General features: G+C 48.4%; 2 non-coding genes across 2 annotated transcripts; both read left to right on the top strand.

The window, feature by feature from the left end:
* Positions 1-1,086: 1,086 nt before the first annotated feature.
* Trnak-uuu (transfer RNA lysine (anticodon UUU)) lies at positions 1,087-1,158 on the top strand. The gene has a single exon. It is a non-coding gene; the product is annotated as a tRNA-Lys (tRNA).
* A 1,863-nt stretch (positions 1,159-3,021) lies between these two features.
* On the top strand, positions 3,022-3,093 carry Trnak-uuu (transfer RNA lysine (anticodon UUU)). Its single transcript has one exon. It is a non-coding gene; the product is annotated as a tRNA-Lys (tRNA).
* Positions 3,094-22,632: the final 19,539 nt, after the last annotated feature.

Below are 22,632 nucleotides of genomic sequence, written 5' to 3'. Positions count from 1 at the left end.
GGGGTTGAAAAAGAAGGTCCCCTTCTCCCCGTGTAGTCTGAGTGGCGCTGGCTACCACCCTCAAGCATCAGATACAGTTGTAGTAAATATAAATACCCCAGAAAGTGAAGCAGAACACAGTCGCCCAGATAGCCGAATTGGTAAGGCATTCGAGATCTAATCGAAAGGCGTGGGTTCGGTCCCCACTCTGGGCGCGTGTTTTTCTTTCTTTCTTTCTCCGGTAATTAACAAAAATCAATAATAATGTAACGTCACTAATGGTAAAAAAATAGTCTAACCTTCCCCTATGCCTTCTTTGGCGTTGTAGACTGCCGGCATTTCTTTCTGTATTTCCTAACGAGCCCCTCATTTCCAAACCCTATTATCGCGCGAAAGCTTAGCGAGGGCCTCGGTTCTGGCAGCCTTGATGCCAAGGTAGCATAAGAGGGTTTCCCGCCAGTTGACTGCTCATGACAGGCTGTAGACGTTCGCGTCACGCCCCGGGGGTTGAAAAAGAAGGTCCCCTTGTCCCCGTGTAGTCTGAGTGGCGCTGTCTACCACCCTCAAGCGTCAGATACATTTGTAGTAAATATAAATACCCCAGAAAGTGAAGCAGAACACAGTCGCCCAGATAGCCGAATTGGTAAGGCATTCGAGATCTAATCGAAAGGCGTGGGATCGGTCCCCACTCTGGGCGCGTGTTTTTCTTTCTTTCTTTCTCCCGTAATGAACAAAAATCAATAATAATGTAACGTCACTAACGGTAAAAAAATAGTCTAACCTTCCCCTATGCCTTCTTTGGCGTTGTAGACTACCGGCATTTCTTTCTGTATTTCCTAACGAGCCCCTCATTTCCAAACCCTATTATCGCACGAAAGCTTAGCGAGGGCCTCGGTTCTGGCAGCCTTGATGCCAAGGTAGCATAAGAGGGTTTCCCGCCAGTTGACCGCTCATGACAGGCTGTAGACGTTCGCGTCACGCCCCGGGGGTTGAAAAAGAAAATCCCCTTCTCCCCGTGTAGTCTGAGTGGCGCTGGCTACCACCCTCAAGCGTCAGATACAGTTGTAGTATTTATAAATACCCCAGAAAGTGAAGCAGAACACAGTCGCCCAGATAGCCAAATTGGTAAGGCATTCGAGATTTAATCGAAAGGCGTGGGTTCGGTCCCCACTCTGGGCGCGTGTTTTTCTTTCTTTCTTTCTCCCGTAATTAAAAAAATCAATAATAATGTAACGTCACTAACGGTAAAAAAAATAGTCTAACCTTCCCCTATGCCTTCTTTGGCGTTGTAGACTGCCGGCATTTCTTTCTGTATTTCCTAACGAGCCCCTCATTTCCAAACCCTATTATCGCGCGAAAGCTTAGCGAGGGCCTCGGTTCTGGCAGCCTTGATGCCAAGGTAGCATAAGAGGGTTTCCCGCCAGTTGACCGCTCATTACAGGTTGTAGACGTTCGCGTCACGCCCCGGGGGTTGAAAAAGAAGGTCCCCTTCTCCCCGTGTAGTCTGAGTGGCGCTGGCTACCACCCTCAAGCGTCAGATACAGTTGTAGTTAATATAAATACCCCAGAAAGTGAAGCAGAACACAGTCGCCCAGATAGCCGAATTGGTAAGGCATTCGAGATCTAATCGAAAGGCGTGGGTTCGGTCCCCACTCTGGGCGCGTGTTTTTCTTTCTTTCTTTCTTTCTCCCGTAATTAACAAAAATCAATAATAATGTAACGTCACTAACGGTAAAAAAAAATAGTCTAACCTTCCCCTATGCCTTCTTTGGCGTTGTAGACTGCCGGCATTTCTTTCTGTATTTCCTACCGAGCCCCTCATTTGCAAACCCTATTATCGCGTGAAAGCTTAGCGAGGGCCTCGGTTCTGGCAGCCTTGATGCCAAGGTAGCATAAGAGGGTTTCCCGCCAGTTGACCGGTAATGACAGGCTGTAGACGTTCGCGTCACGCCCCGGGGGTTGAAAAAGAAGGTCCCCTTCTCCCCGTGTAGTCTGAGTGGCGCTGGCTACCACCCTCAAGCATCAGATACAGTTGTAGTAAATATAAATACCCCAGAAAGTGAAGCAGAACACAGTCGCCCAGATAGCCGAATTGGTAAGGCATTCGAGATCTAATCGAAAGGCGTGGGTTCGGTCCCCACTCTGGGCGCGTGTTTTTCTTTCTTTCTTTCTCCGGTAATTAACAAAAATCAATAATAATGTAACGTCACTAATGGTAAAAAAATAGTCTAACCTTCCCCTATGCCTTCTTTGGCGTTGTAGACTGCCGGCATTTCTTTCTGTATTTCCTAACGAGCCCCTCATTTCCAAACCCTATTATCGCGCGAAAGCTTAGCGAGGGCCTCGGATCTGGCAGCCTTGATGCCAAGGTAGCATAAGAGGGTTTCCCGCCAGTTGACTGCTCATGACAGGCTGTAGACGTTCGCGTCACGCCCCGGGGGTTGAAAAAGAAGGTCCCCTTGTCCCCGTGTAGTCTGAGTGGCGCTGTCTACCACCCTCAAGCGTCAGATACATTTGTAGTAAATATAAATACCCCAGAAAGTGAAGCAGAACACAGTCGCCCAGATAGCCGAATTGGTAAGGCATTCGAGATCTAATCGAAAGGCGTGGGATCGGTCCCCACTCTGGGCGCGTGTTTTTCTTTCTTTCTTTCTCCCGTAATGAACAAAAATCAATAATAATGTAACGTCACTAACGGTAAAAAAAATAGTCTAACCTTCCCCTATGCCTTCTTTGGCGTTGTAGACTACCGGCATTTCTTTCTGTATTTCCTAACGAGCCCCTCATTTCCAAACCCTATTATCGCACGAAAGCTTAGCGAGGGCCTCGGTTCTGGCAGCCTTGATGCCAAGGTAGCATAAGAGGGTTTCCCGCCAGTTGACCGCTCATGACAGGCTGTAGACGTTCGCGTCACGCCCCGGGGGTTGAAAAAGAAAATCCCCTTCTCCCCGTGTAGTCTGAGTGGCGCTGGCTACCACCCTCAAGCGTCAGATACAGTTGTAGTATTTATAAATACCCCAGAAAGTGAAGCAGAACACAGTCGCCCAGATAGCCAAATTGGTAAGGCATTCGAGATTTAATCGAAAGGCGTGGGTTCGGTCCCCACTCTGGGCGCGTGTTTTTCTTTCTTTCTTTCTCCCGTAATTAAAAAAATCAATAATAATGTAACGTCACTAACGGTAAAAAAAATAGTCTAACCTTCCCCTATGCCTTCTTTGGCGTTGTAGACTGCCGGCATTTCTTTCTGTATTTCCTAACGAGCCCCTCATTTCCAAACCCTATTATCGCGCGAAAGCTTAGCGAGGGCCTCGGTTCTGGCAGCCTTGATGCCAAGGTAGCATAAGAGGGTTTCCCGCCAGTTGACCGCTCATGACAGGTTGTAGACGTTCGCGTCACGCCCCGGGGGTTGAAAAAGAAGGTCCCCTTCTCCCCGTGTAGTCTGAGTGGCGCTGGCTACCACCCTCAAGCGTCAGATACAGTTGTAGTTAATATAAATACCCCAGAAAGTGAAGCAGAACACAGTCGCCCAGATAGCCGAATTGGTAAGGCATTCGAGATCTAATCGAAAGGCGTGGGTTCGGTCCCGACTCTGGGCGCGTGTTTTTCTTTCTTTCTTTCTCCCGTAATTAACAAAAATCAATAATAATGTAACGTCACTAACGGTAAAAAAATAGTCTAACCTTCCCCTATGCCTTCTTTGGCGTTGTAGACTGCCGGCATTTCTTTCTGTATTTCCTAACGAGCCCCTCATTTCCAAACCCTATTATCGCGCGAAAGCTTAGCGAGGGCCTCGGTTCTGGCAGCCTTGATGCCAAGGTAGCATAAGAGGGTTTCCCGCCAGTTGACCGCTCATGACAGGCTGTAGACGTTCGCGTCACGCCCCGGGGGTTGAAAAAGAAGGTCCCCTTCTCCCCGTGTAGTCTGAGTGGCGCTGGCTACCACCCTCAAGCGTCAGATACAGTTGTAGTATATATAAATACCCCAGAAAGTGAAGCAGAACACAGTCGCCCAGATAGCCGAATTGTTAAGGCATTCGAGATCTAATCGAAAGGCGTGGGTTCGGTCCCCACTCTGGGCGCGTGTTTTTCTTTCTTTCTCCCGTAATTAACAAAAATCAATAATAATGTAACGTCACTAACGGTAAAAAAAATAGTCTAACCTTGCCCTATGCCTTCTTTGGCGTTGTAGACTGCCGGCATTTCTTTCTGTATTTCCTAACGAGCCCCTCATTTCCAAACCCTATTATCGCGCGAAAGCTTAGCGAGGGCCTCGGTTCTGGCAGCCTTGATGCCAAGGTAGCATAAAAGGGTTTCCCGCCATTTGACCGCTCCTGACAGGCTGTAGACGTTCGCGTCACGCCCCGGGGGTGGAAATAGAAGGTCCCCTTCTCCCCGTGTAGTATGAGTGGCGCTGGCTACCACCCTCAAGCGTCAGATACAGTTGTAGTAAATATAAATACCCCAGAAAGTGAAGCAGAACACAGTCGCCCAGATAGCCGAATTGGTAAGGCATTCGCGATCTAATCGAAAGGCGTGGGTTCGGTCCCCACTCTGGGCGCGTGTTTTTCTTTCTTTCTTTCTCCCGTAATGAACAAAAATCAATAATAATGTAACGTCACTAACGGTAAAAAAAATAGTCTAACCTTCCCCTATGCCTTCTTTGGCGTTGTAGACTGCCGGCATTTCTTTCTGTATTTCCTAACGAGCCCCTCATTTCCAAACCCTATTATCGCGCGAAAGCTTAGCGAGGGCCTTGGTTCTGGCAGCCTTGATGCCAAGGTAGCATGAGAGGGTTTCCCGCCAGTTGACCGCTCATGACAGGCTGTAGACGTTCGCGTCACGCCCCGGGGGTTGAAAAAGAAAGTCCCCTTCTCCCTGTGTAGTCTGAGTGGCGCTGGCTACCACCCTCAAGCGTCAGATACAGTTGTAGTAAATATAAATACCCCAGAAAGTGAAGCAGAACACAGTCGCCCAGATAGCCGAATTGGTAAGGCATTCGAGATCTAATCGAAAGGCGTGAGTTCGGTCCCCACTCTGGGCGCGTGTTTTTCTTTCTTTCTTTCTCCCGTAATTAACAAAAATCAATAATAATGCAACGTCACTAATGGTAAAAAAAAAGTCTAACCTTCCCCTATGCCTTCTTTGGCGTTGTAGACTGCCGGCATTTCTTTCTGTATTTCCTAACGAGCCCCTCATTTCCAAACCCTATTATCGCGCGAAAGCTTAGCGAGGGCCTCGGTTCTGGCAGCCTTGATGCCAATGTAGCATAAGAGGGTTTCCCGCCAGTTGACCGCTCATGACAGGCTGTAGACGTTCGCGTCACGCCCCGGGGGTTCAAAAAGAAGGTCCCCTTCTCCCCGTGTAGTCTGAGTGTAGCTGGCTACCACCCTCAAGCGTCAGATACAGTTGTAGTAAATATAAATACCCCAGAAAGTGAAGCAGAACACAGTCGCCCAGATAGCCGAATTGGTAAGGCATTCGAGATCTAATCGAAAGGCGTGGGTTCGGTCCCCACTCTGGGCGCGTTTTTCTTTCTTTCTTTCTCCCGTAATTAACAAAAATCAATAATAATGTAACGTCACTAACGGTAAAAAAAAATAGTCTAACCTTCCCCTATGCCTTCTTTGGCGTTGTAGACTGCCGGCATTTCTTTCTGTATTTCCTAACGAGCCCCTCATTTCCAAACACTATTATCGCGCGAAAGCTTAGCGAGGGCCTCGGTTCTGGAAGCCTTGATGCCAAGGTAGCATAAGAGGGTGTCCTGCCAGTTGACCGCTCATGACAGGCTGTAGACGTTCGCGTCACGCCCCGGGGGTTGAAAAAGAAGGTCCCCTTCTCCCCGTGTAGTCTGAGTGGCGCTGGCTACCACCCTCAAGCGTCAGATACAGTTGTAGTAAATATAAATACCCCAGAAAGTGAAGCAGAACACAGTCACCCAGATAGCCGAATTGGTAAGGCATTCGTGATCTAATCGAAAGGCGTGGGTTCGGTCCCCACTCTGGGCGCGTGTTTTTCTTTCTTTCTTTCTCCCGTAATGAACAAAAATCAATAATAATAGAACGTCACTAACGGTAAAAAAAAATAGTCTAACCTTCCCCTATGCCTTCTTTGGCGTTGTAGACTTCCGGCATTTCTTTCTGTATTTCCTAACGAGCCCCTCATTTCCAAACCCTATTATCGCGCGAAAGCTTAGCGAGGGCCTCGGTTCTGGCAGCCTTGATGCCAAGGTAGCATAAGAGGGTTTCCCGCCATTTGACCGCTCCTGACAGGCTGTAGACGTTCGCGTCACGCCCCGGGGGTTGAAAAAGAAGGTCCCCTTCTCCCCGTGTAGTCTGAGTGGCGCTGGCTACCACCCTCAAGCGTCAGATACAGTTTTAGTAAATATAAATACCCCAGAAAGTGAAGCAGAACACAGTCGCCCAGATAGCCGAATTGGTAAGGCATTCGAGATCTAATCGAAAGGCGTGGGTTCGGTCCCCACTCTGGGCGCGTGTTCTTCTTTCTTTCTTTCTCCCGTAATTAACAAAAATCAATAATAATGTAACGTCACTAATGGTAAAAAAAATAGTCTAACCTTCCCCTATGCCTTCTTTGGCGTTGTAGACTACCGGCATTTCTTTCTGTATTTCGTAACGAGCCCCTCATTTCCAAACACTATTATCGCGCGAAAGCTTAGCGAGGGCCTCGGTTCTGGCAGCCTTGATGCCAAGGTAGCATAAGAGGGTGTCCTGCCAGTTGACCGCTTATGACAGACTGTAGACGTTCGCGTCACGCCCCGGGGGTTGAAAAAGAACGTCCCCTTCTCCCCGTGTAGGCTTAGTGGGGCTGGCTACCACCCTCAAGCGTCAGATACAGTTGAAGTAAATATAAATACCCCAGAAAGTGAAGCAGAACACAGTCGCCCAGATAGCCGAATTGGTAAGGCATTCGAGATCTAATTGAAAGGCGTGGGTTCGGTCCCCACGATGGGCGCTTGTTTTTCTTTCTGTCTTTCTGCCGTAATTAACAAAAATCAATAATAATGTAACGTCACTAACGGTAAAAAAAATAGTCTAACCTTCCTCTATGCCTTCTTTGGCGTTGTAGACTGCCGGCATTTCTTTCTGTATTTCCTAACGAGCCCCTCATTTCCAAACCCTATTATCGAGCGAAAGCTTAGCGAGGGCCTCGGTTCTGGAAGCCTTGATGCCAAGGTAGCATAAGAGGGTTTCCCACCAGTTGACCGCTCATGACAGGCTGTAGACGTTCGCGTCACGCCCCGGGGGTTGAAAAAGAACGCCCCTTCTCCCCGTGTAGTCTTAGTGGGGCTGGCTACCACCCTCAAGCGTCAGATACAGTTGTAGTAAATATAAATACCCCAGAAAGTGAAGCAGAACAGAGTCGCCCAGATAGCCGAATTGGTAAGGCATTCGAGATCTAATCGAAAGGCGTGGGTTCGGTCCCCACGATGGGCGCTTGTTTTTCTTTCTGTCTTTCTGCCGTAATTAACAAAAAATCAATAATAATGTAACGTCACTAACGGTAAAAAAAATAGTCTAACCTTCCTCTATGCCTTCTTTGGCGTTGTAGACTGCCGGCATTTCTTTCTGTATTTCCTAACGAGCCCCTCATTTCCAAACCCTATTATCGCGCGAAAGCTTAGCGAGGGCCTCGGTTCTGGAAGCCTTGATGCCAAGGTAGCATAAGAGGGTTTCCCAACAGTTGACCGCTCATGACAGGCTGTAGACGTTCGCGTCACGCCCCGGGGGTTGAAAAAGAAGGTCCCCTTCTCCCCGTGTAGTCTGAGTGGCGCTGGCTACCACCTTTAAGCGTCAGATACAGTTGTAGTAAATATAAATACCCCAGAAAGTGAAGCAGAACACCGTCGCCCAGATAGCCGAATTGGTAAGGCATTCGAGATCTAATCGAAAGGCGTGGGTTCGGTCCCCACTCTGGGCGCGTGTTTTTCTTTCTTTCTTTCTTTCTCTCGTAATTAACAAAAATCAATAATAATGCAACGTCACTAACGGTAAAAAAAAAGTCTAACCTTCCCCTATGCCTTCTTTGGCGTTGTAGACTGCCGGCATTTCTTTCTGTATTTCCTAACGAGCCCCTCATTTCCAAACCCTATTATCGCGCGAAAGCTTAGCGAGGGCCTCGGTTCTGGCAGCCTTGATGCCAATGTAGCATAAGAGGGTTTCCCGCCAGTTGACCGCTCATGACAGGCTGTAGACGTTCGCGTCACGCCCCGGGGGTTCAAAAAGAAGGTCCCCTTCTCCCCGTGTAGTCTGAGTGTAGCTGGCTACCACCCTCAAGCGTCAGATACAGTTGTAGTAAATATAAATACCCCAGAAAGTGAAGCAGAACACAGTCGCCCAGATAGCCGAATTGGTAAGGCATTCGAGATCTAATCGAAAGGCGTGGGTTCGGTCCCCACTCTGGGCGCGTTTTTCTTTCTTTCTTTCTCCCGTAATTAACAAAAATCAATAATAATGTAACGTCACTAACGGTAAAAAAAAATAGTCTAACCTTCCCCTATGCCTTCTTTGGCGTTGTAGACTGCCGGCATTTCTTTCTGTATTTCCTAACGAGCCCCTCCTTTCCAAACACTATTATCGCGCGAAAGCTTAGCGAGGGCCTCGGTTCTGGAAGCCTTGATGCCAAGGTAGCATAAGAGGGTGTCCTGCCAGTTGACCGCTCATGACAGGCTGTAGACGTTCGCGTCACGCCCCGGGGGTTGAAAAAGAAGGTCCCCTTCTCCCCGTGTAGTCTGAGTGGCGCTGGCTACCACCCTCAAGCGTCAGATACAGTTGTAGTAAATATAAATACCCCAGAAAGTGAAGCAGAACACAGTCACCCAGATAGCCGAATTGGTAAGGCATTCGTGATCTAATCGAAAGGCGTGGGTTCGGTCCCCACTCTGGGCGCGTGTTTTTCTTTCTTTCTTTCTCCCGTAATGAACAAAAATCAATAATAATAGAACGTCACTAACGGTAAAAAAAAATAGTCTAACCTTCCCCTATGCCTTCTTTGGCGTTGTAGACTTCCGGCATTTCTTTCTGTATTTCCTAACGAGCCCCTCATTTCCAAACCCTATTATCGCGCGAAAGCTTAGCGAGGGCCTCGGTTCTGGCAGCCTTGATGCCAAGGTAGCATAAGAGGGTTTCCCGCCATTTGACCGCTCCTGACAGGCTGTAGACGTTCGCGTCACGCCCCGGGGGTTGAAAAAGAAGGTCCCCTTCTCCCCGTGTAGTCTGAGTGGCGCTGGCTACCACCCTCAAGCGTCAGATACAGTTTTAGTAAATATAAATACCCCAGAAAGTGAAGCAGAACACAGTCGCCCAGATAGCCGAATTGGTAAGGCATTCGAGATCTAATCGAAAGGCGTGGGTTCGGTCCCCACTCTGGGCGCGTGTTCTTCTTTCTTTCTTTCTCCCGTAATTAACAAAAATCAATAATAATGTAACGTCACTAATGGTAAAAAAAATAGTCTAACCTTCCCCTATGCCTTCTTTGGCGTTGTAGACTACCGGCATTTCTTTCTGTATTTCGTAACGAGCCCCTCATTTCCAAACACTATTATCGCGCGAAAGCTTAGCGAGGGCCTCGGTTCTGGCAGCCTTGATGCCAAGGTAGCATAAGAGGGTGTCCTGCCAGTTGACCGCTTATGACAGACTGTAGACGTTCGCGTCACGCCCCGGGGGTTGAAAAAGAACGTCCCCTTCTCCCCGTGTAGGCTTAGTGGGGCTGGCTACCACCCTCAAGCGTCAGATACAGTTGAAGTAAATATAAATACCCCAGAAAGTGAAGCAGAACACAGTCGCCCAGATAGCCGAATTGGTAAGGCATTCGAGATCTAATCGAAAGGCGTGGGTTCGGTCCCCACGATGGGCGCTTGTTTTTCTTTCTGTCTTTCTGCCGTAATTAACAAAAATCAATAATAATGTAACGTCACTAACGGTAAAAAAAATAGTCTAACCTTCCTCTATGCCTTCTTTGGCGTTGTAGACTGCCGGCATTTCTTTCTGTATTTCCTAACGAGCCCCTCATTTCCAAACCCTATTATCGAGCGAAAGCTTAGCGAGGGCCTCGGTTCTGGAAGCCTTGATGCCAAGGTAGCATAAGAGGGTTTCCCACCAGTTGACCGCTCATGACAGGCTGTAGACGTTCGCGTCACGCCCCGGGGGTTGAAAAAGAACGCCCCTTCTCCCCGTGTAGTCTTAGTGGGGCTGGCTACCACCCTCAAGCGTCAGATACAGTTGTAGTAAATACAAATACCCCAGAAAGTGAAGCAGAACAGAGTCGCCCAGATAGCCGAATTGGTAAGGCATTCGAGATCTAATCGAAAGGCGTGGGTTCGGTCCCCACGATGGGCGCTTGTTTTTCTTTCTGTCTTTCTGCCGTAATTAACAAAAAATCAATAATAATGTAACGTCACTAACGGTAAAAAAAATAGTCTAACCTTCCTCTATGCCTTCTTTGGCGTTGTAGACTGCCGGCATTTCTTTCTGTATTTCCTAACGAGCCCCTCATTTCCAAACCCTATTATCGCGCGAAAGCTTAGCGAGGGCCTCGGTTCTGGAAGCCTTGATGCCAAGGTAGCATAAGAGGGTTTCCCAACAGTTGACCGCTCATGACAGGCTGTAGACGTTCGCGTCACGCCCCGGGGGTTGAAAAAGAAGGTCCCCTTCTCCCCGTGTAGTCTGAGTGGCGCTGGCTACCACCTTTAAGCGTCAGATACAGTTGTAGTAAATATAAATACCCCAGAAAGTGAAGCAGAACACCGTCGCCCAGATAGCCGAATTGGTAAGGCATTCGAGATCTAATCGAAAGGCGTGGGTTCGGTCCCCACTCTGGGCGCGTGTTCTTCTTTCTTTCTTTCTCCCGTAATTAACAAAAATCAATAATATTGTAACGTCACTAACGGTAAAAAAAATAGTCTAACCTTCCCCTATGCCTTCTTTGGCGTTGTAGACTGCCGGCATTTCTTTCTGTATTTCCTAATGAGCCCCTCATTTCCAAACCCTATTATCGCGCGAAAGCTTAGCGAGGGCCTCGGTTCTGGCAGCCTTGATGCCAAGGTAGCATAAGAGGGTTTCCCGCCAGTTGACCGCTCATGACAGGCTGTAGACGTTCGCGTCACGCCCCGGGGGTTGAAAAAGAAGGTCCCCTTCAACCCGTGTAGTATGAGTGGCGCTGGCTACCACCCTCAAGCGTCAGATACAGTTGTAGTAAATATAAATACCCCAGAAAGTGAAGCAGAACACAGTCGCCCAGATAGCCGAATTGGTAAGGCATTCGAGATCTAATCGAAAGGCGTGGGTTCGGTCCCCACTCTGGGCGCGTGTTTTTCTTTCTTTCTTTCTTTCTCTCGTAATTAACAAAAATCAATAATAATGCAACGTCACTAACGGTAAAAAAAAAGTCTAACCTTCCCCTATGCCTTCTTTGGCGTTGTAGACTGCCGGCATTTCTTTCTGTATTTCCTAACGAGCCCCTCATTTCCAAACCCTATTATCGGGCGAAAGCTTAGCGAGGGCCTCGGTTCTGGCAGCCTTGATGCCAAGGTAGCATAAGAGGGTTTCCCGCCAGTTTACCGCTCATGACAGGCTGTAGACGTTCGCGTCACGCCCCGGGGGTTCAAAAAGAAGGTCCCCTTCTCCCCGTGTAGTCTGAGTGTAGCTGGCTACCACCCTCAAGCGTCAGATACAGTTGTAGTAAATATAAATACCCCAGAAAGTGAAGCAGAACACAGTCGCCCAGATAGCCGAATTGGTAAGGCATTCGAGATCTAATCGAAAGGCGTGGGTTCGGTCCCCACTCTGGGCGCGTTTTTCTTTCTTTCTTTCTCCCGTAATTAAACAAAAATCAATAATAATGTAACGTCACTAACGGTAAAAAAAATAGTCTAACCTTCCCCTATGCCTTCTTTGGCGTTGTAGACTGCCGGCATTTCTTTCTGTATTTCCTAACGAGCCCCTCATTTCCAAACACTATTATCGCGCGAAACCTTAGCGAGGGCCTCGGTTATGGCAGCCTTGATGCCAAGGTAGCATAAGAGGGTGTCCTGCCAGTTGACCGCTCATGACAGGCTGTAGACGTTCGCGTCACGCCCCGGGGGTTGAAAAAGAAAGTCCCCTTCTCCCTGTGTAGTCTGAGTGGCGCTGGCTACCACCCTCAAGCGTCAGATACAGTTGTAGTAAATATAAATACCCCAGAAAGTGAAGCACAACACAGTCGCCCAGATAGCCGAATTGGTAAGGCATTCGAGATCTAATCGAAAGGCGTGAGTTCGGTCCCCACTCTGGGCGCGTGTTTTTCTTTCTTTCTTTCTCCCGTAATTAACAAAAATCAATAATAATGCAACGTCACTAACGGTAAAAAAAAAGTCTAACCTTCCCCTATGCCTTCTTTGGCGTTGTGGACTGCCGGCATTTCTTTCTGTATTTCCTAACGAGCCCCTCATTTCTAAACCCTATTATCGCGCGAAAGCTTAGCGAGGGCCTCGGTTCTGGCAGCCTTGATGCCAAGGTAGCATAAGAGGGTTTCCCGCCAGTTGACCGCTCATGACAGGCTGTAGACGTTCGCGTCACGCCCCGGGGGTTCAAAAAGAAGGTCCCCTTCTCCCCGTGTAGTCTGAGTGTAGCTGGCTACCACCCTCAAGCGTCAGATACAGTTGCAGTAAATATAAATACCCCAGAAAGTGAAGCAGAACACAGTCGCCCAGATAGCCGAATTGGTAAGGCATTCGAGATCTAATCGAAAGGCGTGGGTTCGGTCCCCACTCTGGGCGCGTTTTTCTTTCTTTCTTTCTCCCGTAATTAACAAAAATCAATAATAATGTAACGTCACTAACGGTAAAAAAAAATAGTCTAACCTTCCCCTATGCCTTCTTTGGCGTTGGAGACTGCCGGCATTTCTTTCTGTATTTCCTAACGAGCCCCTCATTTCCAAACACTATTATCGCGCGAAAGCTTAGCGAGGGCCTCGGTTCTGGCAGCCTTGATGCCAAGGTAGCATAAGAGGGTGTCCTGCCAGTTGACCGCTCATGACAGGCTGTAGACGTTCGCGTCACGCCCCGGGGGTTGAAAAAGAACGCCCCTTCTCCCCGTGTAGTCTTAGTGGGGCTGGCTACCACCCTCAAGCGTCAGATACAGTTGTAGTAAATATAAATACCCCAGAAAGTGAAGCAGAACAGAGTCGCCCAGATAGCCGAATTGGTAAGGCATTCGAGATCTAATCGAAAGGCGTGGGTTCGGTCCCCACGATGGGCGCTTGTTTTTCTTTCTGTCTTTCTGCCGTAATTAACAAAAAATCAATAATAATGTAACGTCACTAACGGTAAAAAAAATAGTCTAACCTTCCTCTATGCCTTCTTTGGCGTTGTAGACTGCCGGCATTTCTTTCTGTATTTCCTAACGAGCCCCTCATTTCCAAACCCTATTATCGCGCGAAAGCTTAGCGAGGGCCTCGGTTCTGGAAGCCTTGATGCCAAGGTAGCATAAGAGGGTTTCCCAACAGTTGACCGCTCATGACAGGCTGTAGACGTTCGCGTCACGCCCCGGGGGTTGAAAAAGAAGGTCCCCTTCTCCCCGTGTAGTCTGAGTGGCGCTGGCTACCACCTTTAAGCGTCAGATACAGTTGTAGTAAATATAAATACCCCAGAAAGTGAAGCAGAACACCGTCGCCCAGATAGCCGAATTGGTAAGGCATTCGAGATCTAATCGAAAGGCGTGGGTTCGGTCCCCACTCTGGGCGCGTGTTTTTCTTTCTTTCTTTCTTTCTCTCGTAATTAACAAAAATCAATAATAATGCAACGTCACTAACGGTAAAAAAAAAGTCTAACCTTCCCCTATGCCTTCTTTGGCGTTGTAGACTGCCGGCATTTCTTTCTGTATTTCCTAACGAGCCCCTCATTTCCAAACCCTATTATCGCGCGAAAGCTTAGCGAGGGCCTCGGTTCTGGCAGCCTTGATGCCAATGTAGCATAAGAGGGTTTCCCGCCAGTTGACCGCTCATGACAGGCTGTAGACGTTCGCGTCACGCCCCGGGGGTTCAAAAAGAAGGTCCCCTTCTCCCCGTGTAGTCTGAGTGTAGCTGGCTACCACCCTCAAGCGTCAGATACAGTTGTAGTAAATATAAATACCCCAGAAAGTGAAGCAGAACACAGTCGCCCAGATAGCCGAATTGGTAAGGCATTCGAGATCTAATCGAAAGGCGTGGGTTCGGTCCCCACTCTGGGCGCGTTTTTCTTTCTTTCTTTCTCCCGTAATTAACAAAAATCAATAATAATGTAACGTCACTAACGGTAAAAAAAAATAGTCTAACCTTCCCCTATGCCTTCTTTGGCGTTGTAGACTGCCGGCATTTCTTTCTGTATTTCCTAACGAGCCCCTCCTTTCCAAACACTATTATCGCGCGAAAGCTTAGCGAGGGCCTCGGTTCTGGAAGCCTTGATGCCAAGGTAGCATAAGAGGGTGTCCTGCCAGTTGACCGCTCATGACAGGCTGTAGACGTTCGCGTCACGCCCCGGGGGTTGAAAAAGAAGGTCCCCTTCTCCCCGTGTAGTCTGAGTGGCGCTGGCTACCACCCTCAAGCGTCAGATACAGTTGTAGTAAATATAAATACCCCAGAAAGTGAAGCAGAACACAGTCACCCAGATAGCCGAATTGGTAAGGCATTCGTGATCTAATCGAAAGGCGTGGGTTCGGTCCCCACTCTGGGCGCGTGTTTTTCTTTCTTTCTTTCTCCCGTAATGAACAAAAATCAATAATAATAGAACGTCACTAACGGTAAAAAAAAATAGTCTAACCTTCCCCTATGCCTTCTTTGGCGTTGTAGACTTCCGGCATTTCTTTCTGTATTTCCTAACGAGCCCCTCATTTCCAAACCCTATTATCGCGCGAAAGCTTAGCGAGGGCCTCGGTTCTGGCAGCCTTGATGCCAAGGTAGCATAAGAGGGTTTCCCGCCATTTGACCGCTCCTGACAGGCTGTAGACGTTCGCGTCACGCCCCGGGGGTTGAAAAAGAAGGTCCCCTTCTCCCCGTGTAGTCTGAGTGGCGCTGGCTACCACCCTCAAGCGTCAGATACAGTTTTAGTAAATATAAATACCCCAGAAAGTGAAGCAGAACACAGTCGCCCAGATAGCCGAATTGGTAAGGCATTCGAGATCTAATCGAAAGGCGTGGGTTCGGTCCCCACTCTGGGCGCGTGTTCTTCTTTCTTTCTTTCTCCCGTAATTAACAAAAATCAATAATAATGTAACGTCACTAATGGTAAAAAAAATAGTCTAACCTTCCCCTATGCCTTCTTTGGCGTTGTAGACTACCGGCATTTCTTTCTGTATTTCGTAACGAGCCCCTCATTTCCAAACACTATTATCGCGCGAAAGCTTAGCGAGGGCCTCGGTTCTGGCAGCCTTGATGCCAAGGTAGCATAAGAGGGTGTCCTGCCAGTTGACCGCTTATGACAGACTGTAGACGTTCGCGTCACGCCCCGGGGGTTGAAAAAGAACGTCCCCTTCTCCCCGTGTAGGCTTAGTGGGGCTGGCTACCACCCTCAAGCGTCAGATACAGTTGAAGTAAATATAAATACCCCAGAAAGTGAAGCAGAACACAGTCGCCCAGATAGCCGAATTGGTAAGGCATTCGAGATCTAATCGAAAGGCGTGGGTTCGGTCCCCACGATGGGCGCTTGTTTTTCTTTCTGTCTTTCTGCCGTAATTAACAAAAATCAATAATAATGTAACGTCACTAACGGTAAAAAAAATAGTCTAACCTTCCTCTATGCCTTCTTTGGCGTTGTAGACTGCCGGCATTTCTTTCTGTATTTCCTAACGAGCCCCTCATTTCCAAACCCTATTATCGAGCGAAAGCTTAGCGAGGGCCTCGGTTCTGGAAGCCTTGATGCCAAGGTAGCATAAGAGGGTTTCCCACCAGTTGACCGCTCATGACAGGCTGTAGACGTTCGCGTCACGCCCCGGGGGTTGAAAAAGAACGCCCCTTCTCCCCGTGTAGTCTTAGTGGGGCTGGCTACCACCCTCAAGCGTCAGATACAGTTGTAGTAAATACAAATACCCCAGAAAGTGAAGCAGAACAGAGTCGCCCAGATAGCCGAATTGGTAAGGCATTCGAGATCTAATCGAAAGGCGTGGGTTCGGTCCCCACGATGGGCGCTTGTTTTTCTTTCTGTCTTTCTGCCGTAATTAACAAAAAATCAATAATAATGTAACGTCACTAACGGTAAAAAAAATAGTCTAACCTTCCTCTATGCCTTCTTTGGCGTTGTAGACTGCCGGCATTTCTTCCTGTATTTCCTAACGAGCCCCTCATTTCCAAACCCTATTATCGCGCGAAAGCTTAGCGAGGGCCTCGGTTCTGGAAGCCTTGATGCCAAGGTAGCATAAGAGGGTTTCCCAACAGTTGACCGCTCATGACAGGCTGTAGACGTTCGCGTCACGCCCCGGGGGTTGAAAAAGAAGGTCCCCTTCTCCCCGTGTAGTCTGAGTGGCGCTGGCTACCACCTTTAAGCGTCAGATACAGTTGTAGTAAATATAAATACCCCAGAAAGTGAAGCAGAACACCGTCGCCCAGATAGCCGAATTGGTAAGGCATTCGAGATCTAATCGAAAGGCGTGGGTTCGGTCCCCACTCTGGGCGCGTGTTCTTCTTTCTTTCTTTCTCCCGTAATTAACAAAAATCAATAATATTGTAACGTCACTAACGGTAAAAAAAATAGTCTAACCTTCCCCTATGCCTTCTTTGGCGTTGTAGACTGCCGGCATTTCTTTCTGTATTTCCTAATGAGCCCCTCATTTCCAAACCCTATTATCGCGCGAAAGCTTAGCGAGGGCCTCGGTTCTGGCAGCCTTGATGCCAAGGTAGCATAAGAGGGTTTCCCGCCAGTTGACCGCTCATGACAGGCTGTAGACGTTCGCGTCACGCCCCGGGGGTTGAAAAAGAAGGTCCCCTTCAACCCGTGTAGTATGAGTGGCGCTGGCTACCACCCTCAAGCGTCAGATACAGTTGTAGTAAATATAAATACCCCAGAAAGTGAAGCAGAACACAGTCGCCCAGATAGCCGAATTGGTAAGGCATTCGAGATCTAATCGAAAGGCGTGGGTTCGGTCCCCACTCTGGGCGCGTGTTTTTCTTTCTTTCTTTCTTTCTCTCGTAATTAACAAAAATCAATAATAATGCAACGTCACTAACGGTAAAAAAAAAGTCTAACCTTCCCCTATGCCTTCTTTGGCGTTGTAGACTGCCGGCATTTCTTTCTGTATTTCCTAACGAGCCCCTCATTTCCAAACCCTATTATCGGGCGAAAGCTTAGCGAGGGCCTCGGTTCTGGCAGCCTTGATGCCAAGGTAGCATAAGAGGGTTTCCCGCCAGTTTACCGCTCATGACAGGCTGTAGACGTTCGCGTCACGCCCCGGGGGTTCAAAAAGAAGGTCCCCTTCTCCCCGTGTAGTCTGAGTGTAGCTGGCTACCACCCTCAAGCGTCAGATACAGTTGTAGTAAATATAAATACCCCAGAAAGTGAAGCAGAACACAGTCGCCCAGATAGCCGAATTGGTAAGGCATTCGAGATCTAATCGAAAGGCGTGGGTTCGGTCCCCACTCTGGGCGCGTTTTTCTTTCTTTCTTTCTCCCGTAATTAAACAAAAATCAATAATAATGTAACGTCACTAACGGTAAAAAAAATAGTCTAACCTTCCCCTATGCCTTCTTTGGCGTTGTAGACTGCCGGCATTTCTTTCTGTATTTCCTAACGAGCCCCTCATTTCCAAACACTATTATCGCGCGAAACCTTAGCGAGGGCCTCGGTTATGGCAGCCTTGATGCCAAGGTAGCATAAGAGGGTGTCCTGCCAGTTGACCGCTCATGACAGGCTGTAGACGTTCGCGTCACGCCCCGGGGGTTGAAAAAGAAAGTCCCCTTCTCCCTGTGTAGTCTGAGTGGCGCTGGCTACCACCCTCAAGCGTCAGATACAGTTGTAGTAAATATAAATACCCCAGAAAGTGAAGCACAACACAGTCGCCCAGATAGCCGAATTGGTAAGGCATTCGAGATCTAATCGAAAGGCGTGAGTTCGGTCCCCACTCTGGGCGCGTGTTTTTCTTTCTTTCTTTCTCCCGTAATTAACAAAAATCAATAATAATGCAACGTCACTAACGGTAAAAAAAAAGTCTAACCTTCCCCTATGCCTTCTTTGGCGTTGTGGACTGCCGGCATTTCTTTCTGTATTTCCTAACGAGCCCCTCATTTCTAAACCCTATTATCGCGCGAAAGCTTAGCGAGGGCCTCGGTTCTGGCAGCCTTGATGCCAAGGTAGCATAAGAGGGTTTCCCGCCAGTTGACCGCTCATGACAGGCTGTAGACGTTCGCGTCACGCCCCGGGGGTTCAAAAAGAAGGTCCCCTTCTCCCCGTGTAGTCTGAGTGTAGCTGGCTACCACCCTCAAGCGTCAGATACAGTTGCAGTAAATATAAATACCCCAGAAAGTGAAGCAGAACACAGTCGCCCAGATAGCCGAATTGGTAAGGCATTCGGGATCTAATCGAAAGGCGTGGGTTCGGTCCCCACTCTGGGCGCGTTTTTCTTTCTTTCTTTCTCCCGTAATTAACAAAAATCAATAATAATGTAACGTCACTAACGGTAAAAAAAAATAGTCTAACCTTCCCCTATGCCTTCTTTGGCGTTGGAGACTGCCGGCATTTCTTTCTGTATTTCCTAACGAGCCCCTCATTTCCAAACACTATTATCGCGCGAAAGCTTAGCGAGGGCCTCGGTTCTGGCAGCCTTGATGCCAAGGTAGCATAAGAGGGTGTCCTGCCAGTTGACCGCTCATGACAGGCTGTAGACGTTCGCGTCACGCCCCGGGGGTTGAAAAAGAAGGTCCCCTTCTCCCCGTGTAGTCTGAGTGGCGCTGGCTACCACCCTCAAGCGTCAGATACAGTTGTAGTATATATAAATACCCCAGAAAGTGAAGCAGAACACAGTCGCCCAGATAGCCGAATTGGTAAGGCATTCGAGATCTAATCGAAAGGCGTGGGTTCGGTCCCCACTCTGGGCGCGTGTTTTTCTTTCTTTCTTTCTTTCTCTCGTAATTAACAAAAATCAATAATAATGCAACGTCACTAACGGTAAAAAAAGTCTAACCTTCCCCTATGCCTTCTTTGGCGTTGTAGACTGCCGGCATTTCTTTCTGTATTTCCTAACGAGCCCCTCATTTCCAAACCCTATTATCGGGCGAAAGCTTAGCGAGGGCCTCGGTTCTGGCAGCCTTGATGCCAAGGTAGCATAAGAGGGTTTCCCGCCAGTTTACCGCTCATGACAGGCTGTAGACGTTCGCGTCACGCCCCGGGGGTTCAAAAAGAAGGTCCCCTTCTCCCCGTGTAGTCTGAGTGTAGCTGGCTACCACCCTCAAGCGTAAGATACAGTTGTAGTAAATATAAATACCCCAGAAAGTGAAGCAGAACACAGTCGCCCAGATAGCCGAATTGGTAAGGCATTCGAGATCTAATCTAAAGGCGTGGGTTCGGTCCCCACTCTGGGCGCGTTTTTCTTTCTTTCTTTCTCCCGTAATTAAACAAAACTCAATAATAATGTAACGTCACTAACGGTAAAAAAAAATAGTCTAACCTTCCCCTATGCCTTCTTTGGCGTTGTGGACTGCCGGCATTTCTTTCTGTATTTCCTAACGAGCCCCTCATTTCCAAACACTATTATCGCGCGAAACCTTAGCGAGGGCCTCGGTTATGGCAGCCTTGATGCCAAGGTAGCATAAGAGGGTGTCCTGCCAGTTGACCGCTCATGACAGGCTGTAGACGTTCGCGTCACGCCCCGGGGGTTGAAAAAGAAAGTCCCCTTCTCCCTGTGTAGTCTGAGTGGCGCTGGCTACCACCCTCAAGCGTCAGATACAGTTGTAGTAAATATAAATACCCCAGAAAGTGAAGCACAACACAGTCGCCCAGATAGCCGAATTGGTAAGGCATTCGAGATCTAATCGAAAGGCGTGAGTTCGGTCCCCACTCTGGGCGCGTGTTTTTCTTTCTTTCTTTCTCCCGTAATTAACAAAAATCAATAATAATGCAACGTCACTAACGGTAAAAAAAAAGTCTAACCTTCCCCTATGCCTTCTTTGGCGTTGTAGACTGCCGGCATTTCTTTCTGTATTTCCTAACGAGCCCCTCATTTCTAAACCCTATTATCGCGCGAAAGCTTAGCGAGGGCCTCGGTTCTGGCAGCCTTGATGCCAAGGTAGCATAAGAGGGTTTCCCGCCAGTTGACCGCTCATGACAGGCTGTAGACGTTCGCGTCACGCCCCGGGGGTTCAAAAAGAAGGTCCCCTTCTCCCCGTGTAGTCTGAGTGTAGCTGGCTACCACCCTCAAGCGTCAGATACAGTTGTAGTAAATATAAATACCCCAGAAAGTGAAGCAGAACACAGTCGCCCAGATAGCCGAATTGGTAAGGCATTCGAGATCTAATCGAAAGGCGTGGGTTCGGTCCCCACTCTGGGCGCGTTTTTCTTTCTTTCTTTCTCCCGTAATTAACAAAAATCAATAATAATGTAACGTCACTAACGGTAAAAAAAAATAGTCTAACCTTCCCCTATGCCTTCTTTGGCGTTGTAGACTGCCGGCATTTCTTTCTGTATTTCCTAACGAGCCCCTCATTTCCAAACACTATTATCGCGCGAAAGCTTAGCGAGGGCCTCGGTTCTGGCAGCCTTGATGCCAAGGTAGCATAAGAGGGTGTCCTGCCAGTTGACCGCTCATGACAGGCTGTAGACGTTCGCGTCACGCCCCGGGGGTTGAAAAAGAAGGTCCCCTTCTCCCCGTGTAGTCTGAGTGGCGCTGGCTACCACCCTCAAGCGTCAGATACAGTTGTAGTATATATATATACCCCAGAAAGTGAAGCAGAACACAGTCGCCCAGATAGCCGAATTGGTAAGGCATTCGAGATCTAATCGAAAGGCGTGGGTTCGGTCCCCACGATGGGCGCTTGTTTTTCTTTCTGTCTTTCTGCCGTAATTAACAAAAATCAATAATAATGTAACGTCACTAACGGTAAAAAAATAGTCTAACCTTCCTCTATGCCTTCTTTGGCGTTGTAGACTGCCGGCATTTCTTTCTGTATTTCCTAACGAGCCCTCATTTCCAAACCCTATTATCGCGCGAAAGCTTAGCGAGGGCCTCGGTTCTGGAAGCCTTGATGCCAAGGTAGCATAAGAGGGTTTCCCACCAGTTGACCGCTCATGACAGGCTGTAGACGTTCGCGTCACGCCCCGGGGGTTGAAAAAGAAGGTCCCCTTCTCCCCGTGTAGTCTGAGTGGCGCTGGCTACCACCCTCAAGCGTCAGATGCAGTTGTAGTAAATATAAATACCCCAGAAAGTGAAGCAGAACACAGTCACCCAGATAGCCGAATCGGTAAGGCATTCGAGATCTAATCGAAAGGCGTGGGTTCGGTCCCCACTCTGGGCGCGTGTTTTTCTTTCTTTATTTCTCCCGTAATGAACAAAAATCAATAATAATGGAACGTCACTAACGGTAAAAAAAAATAGTCTAACCTTCCCCTATGCCTTCTTTGGCGTTGTAGACTTCCGGCATTTCTTTCTGTATTTCCTAACGAGCCCCTCATTTCCAAACCCTATTATCGCGCGAAAGCTTAGCGAGGGCCTCGGTTCTGGCAGCCTTGATGCCAAGGTAGCATAAGAGGGTTTCCCGCCATTTGACCGCTCCTGACAGGCTGTAGACGTTCGCGTCACGCCCCGGGGGTTATAAAAAAGGTCCCCTTCTCCCCGTGTAGTCTGAGTGGCGCTGGCTACCACCCTCAAGCGTCAGATACAGTTTTAGTAAATATAAATACCCCAGAAAGTGAAGCAGAACACAGTCGCCCAGATAGCCGAATTGGTAAGGCATTCGAGATCTAATCGAAAGGCGTGGGTTCGGTCCCCACTCTGGGCGCGTGTTCTTCTTTCTTTCTTTCTTCCGTAATTAACAAAAATCAATAATAATGTAACGTCACTAACGGTAAAAAAAATAGTCTAACCTTCCCCTATGCCTTCTTTGGCGTTGTAGACTACCGGGATTTCTTTCTGTATTTCCTAACGAGCCCCTCATTTCCAAACACTATTATCGCGCGAAAGCTTAGCGAGGGCCTCGGTTCTGGCAGCCTTGATGCCAAGGTAGCATAAGAGGGTGTCCTGCCAGTTGACCGCTTATGACAGACTGTAGACGTTCGCGTCACGCCCCGGGGGTTGAAAAAGAACGTCCCCTTCTCCCCGTGTAGTCTTAGTGGGGCTGGCTACCACCCTCAAGCGTCAGATACAGTTGTAGTATATATAAATACCCCAGAAAGTGAAGCAGAACACAGTCGCCCAGATAGCCGAATTGGTAAGGCATTCGAGATCTAATCGAAAGGCGTGGGTTCGGTCCCCACGAGGGCGCTTGTTTTTCTTTCTGTCTTTCTGCCGTAATTAACAAAAATCAATAATAATGTAACGTCACTAACGGTAAAAAAAATAGTCTAACCTTCCTCTATGCCTTCTTTGGCGTTGTAGACTGCCGGCATTTCTTTCTGTATTTCCTAACGAGCCCCTCATTTCCAAACCCTATTATCGCGCGAAAGCTTAGCGAGGGCCTCGGTTCTGGCAGCCTTGATGCCAAGGTA

The sequence above is a fragment of the Haemaphysalis longicornis genome, unplaced genomic scaffold (genome assembly GCF_048455015.1).
Source record: "Haemaphysalis longicornis isolate Haplotype H1 unplaced genomic scaffold, Haemaphysalis longicornis Haplotype H1 scaffold_15, whole genome shotgun sequence".
Taxonomy (NCBI): Eukaryota; Metazoa; Arthropoda; class Arachnida; order Ixodida; family Ixodidae; genus Haemaphysalis; species Haemaphysalis longicornis.
The sequence above is the reverse complement of the archived record's forward strand: the minus strand, read 5'-3'. Positions and strand labels throughout refer to the sequence as shown.